Below are 3,203 nucleotides of genomic sequence, written 5' to 3'. Positions count from 1 at the left end.
ATCTTTAAATTCAGCTCTCTTCTGTGCTTCATCTATAAAAACTCCTTCTACCTGCTCTATTAAATGAGAAGGTTCATATGAGTATTATTAGTATCATTTTTCTATGCAGGAATACATGTAGTTCATCATCAAGTCCCTCATATTTTACCTTATCCACTCTCTATTCTTCACCTGAGTCCTGTACTTGAAGGTCAAACCTTCTGTTCAGCTCTGGTTGTTTCAACAGAAACAATTGAAATTCCCCTGGTTCATTGAAAATCCATCTTTTCCCCTGGAAGAGGATGTTCACTTTTGCTGGGAAGTTGATTCTTGGTTGCATTCCAAGCTCTTTTGCCTTCCAGAATATTATAATCCATTTTGGGTTCCTTCCTTTTCTGATACAGATCCCATAGACAATGATTCAACCAGGATGGGGATTGCTGTTCCTGGGCCTCATAGCTATGGCACATGGACTACAGAAGGGTAATGATCTGCTCAATGTAATGCATGGATGCTAAGCACCACAAGTTCAATCCTAGTTCTAAAGACCAGCTTCATAACCAGTGTAGCCCATGGAAGAAAAGAGCCTGCTTCACACTAAATACAAGCCTTACCACCAATGAAGAAACCTCTTACCTGTACAACTTCAACTTTAACCACTGTGGGATGATGACTCCAGCCTGCAGAAGGCACTTTATCCAGGACACATGTCTCTATGAATGCTCCCCCAACCTAGGACCTTGGATTCAGCCGATGTCCTCAAGTTGGCGAAAGGAACAGATCTTGAATGTTCCCATGTGCAAGGAGGACTGTAACCAGTGGTGGGAGGACTGCCAAACCTCATATACCTGCAAAGAAAATTGGCACAAAGGCTGGAATTGGACTTCAGGTATTAACAAATGCCCAGTTAAGGCTGCCTGCCATCCTTTTACATTTTACTTCCCAACACCAGCCTTCCTATGTGAAAACATTTGGAGTCACTCTTTTAGTGCAAGCTCTTTTGGCCAGGGCAGTGGCAAATGTATACAGTTGTGGTTTGATCCAGCCCAGGGAAACCCCAGTGAAGCTGTGGCTAAATTCTATGCTTATGGCTCTGCACCAGGCAGCTTCACTTTGGGGGCCAGTTTCCCCCCTCTTGACTTTGACACTGCTATTGCTTCTCTGGGGTTAACCTTCATCAGGCATGACATCATTTCTCCCCAGTTTTATCTTTTTTTATTTTTTTTTGAAAGGCAATGGGGTTGGGCAGCTTGCCCAGGGCCACACAGCTGGGTAATTGTTGAATGTCTGAGGTCAGATTTGAACTCAGGTACTCCTGACTCCAGGGCTGGTGCTCTATCCACTGTACCACCTAGCTGCCCCCTTTCTCCCCAGTTTTAAACAAGCCCCAACTCTAGTCTTCTACCTCTTCCTCTGCCTAGCAAATTCCATATTCTTTTTTAATTTTTCCCCCCTCCTTTTTTTTTAGGGAAAATTAGCTTTGTTTTCTACCATCTCTAAAATAAAATCCTCCTTACTCTTCCCCCACTTTTTTTTGGCAAGGCAATGGAGTTGAGTGACTTGCCCAAGGTCACACAGCTAGATAATTAAGTTTCTGAGCTCATATTTGAACTCAAGTCCTCCCTACTTCAGGGCTGGTCCTTTATCCACTGCACCTCCTTGCTGCCCCCTACTCCTTACTCCTTTTGTGTAGGGATTATTTCATTAATTGTATTTTCATGCCTGGTACATGTTTGTCTATGTATAAATTGGTGCTTAATAAATATTCATAAATCTAAAACAGAATATTATAATCCAAGCCCTGCGAGCCCTAAATGTAGTTGCTGCTAAGTCCTGTGTCATCCTGACTGCAGCTCCAGGATATTTGAATTGTGTCCTTCTGGTTGCTTGTAATATTTTCTCTTTGACTTGGGAGTTCTGAAACTTGGCTATAATATTCCTGGGTTGTTTTGGGGGATCTCTTTCCCGGAGAGATTGGTGGATTCTCTCAATTTCTATTTTGCCCTCTGCTTCTAGGATATCTAGGCAATTTTCCTGTAGGAATGCTTTAAAAATGAGGTCAAGGCTCTTTTCCTGATCATGACTTACAAGTATCCCAATAATTTTAAAATTATCTTTCCTGAATTTGTTTTCCAGATCAGTTGTTTTTTCAATGAGATGTTTCACATTTGCTTCTAATTTTTCCATTCTTTTGGTGTTAAAGTATTGTGTCTTGATTTCTCGTAAAGTCATCAGCTTCCTTTAGCTCCATTCTACATCTGAAGGATTTGTTTTCCTTGGAGAGCTTTCTTATCTCTTTTTCCATCTGGCCAATTCTGCTTTTTAAAGCATTCTTCTCCTCAATAACTTTTTGAACTGTTTTATCCATTTGAGCTATGCTGGTTTTTAACATGGTATTTTCTTCAGCATCTTTTTGGATCTCCTCGAATATGCTGCTGACTTCGTTTTCATGTTTTTCCTGCATCTCTCATTTCTTTTCCCAGTGTTTCTTCTATCTCCCTTATTTGGTTTTCAAAATCTTTTTTGAGCTCTGTCATAGCCTGAGCCCAATTTCCATTTTTCTTGGAGTCCTTAGATGTGGGAGCTTGTACTTCCTCATTTTCAGATTGAGTATTTTGACTTTTCTTGGGATCATAGACAATGTATTTCTCAATGGTGTTCTTTTTTCTCTGTTTACTCATTTCTACAGCCTGTGCCTGGTTTGGGGGTGCTTCCTGAGCTTTTGAGTATTATTGGGACACCCCCCCACACACACACACACAAGGATCTCAGTTGTGTGAAGCTCTGACTTCCCTTCTGGTCTATGAATGACCACAAGCGCACCCCTCTGCCACGGGGCTGAGGTGGGGGTGGGGCTGTTCCATGGTGGGGCCTAGACTGAGATCAGGATCTGAATGTGGTCAGAGCCCCAGAGTCCTGTTCCAGGTACAGAGGACAGACCTCTGAAGTCTCTCTCCACTCCCCTACCTTCGGTGAGCTGAGCACTCAAGGCTCAGTTGCCTGGGGCTCCTGCTTACCAGCTCCATGCCTGCTTCTGTTTCCTGGATCTGGGTTGCTGTGAGGCAGCCACTGCTGAGCTTACCACATTGACTGCCACAACTGCCCTGGGGGACTGGGGCTTTGTGTGCTCACTGCTCTGGCAGAAGTCCCCTCCCCTGATCCTCCAATTTGTGCCTGGTGCTCCCCGGGGTGTAAGTCAGGAAACTGCCCTGGCTGCTGTAAGC

At 43.6% G+C, this 3,203-nt stretch overlaps 1 pseudogene; it reads left to right on the top strand.

Annotated features, from left to right (window-relative positions):
• The first annotated feature begins 380 nt into the window (after positions 1-380).
• LOC141521076 (folate receptor alpha-like) lies at positions 381-1,150 on the top strand (annotated as a pseudogene).
• Positions 1,151-3,203: the final 2,053 nt, after the last annotated feature.

This window comes from Macrotis lagotis, chromosome 1, assembly GCF_037893015.1.
Source record: "Macrotis lagotis isolate mMagLag1 chromosome 1, bilby.v1.9.chrom.fasta, whole genome shotgun sequence".
Lineage (NCBI taxonomy): Eukaryota > Metazoa > Chordata > Mammalia > Peramelemorphia > Peramelidae > Macrotis > Macrotis lagotis.
Note: the sequence above shows the minus strand (reverse complement) of the source record. Positions and strands in the feature narration are given on the sequence as shown.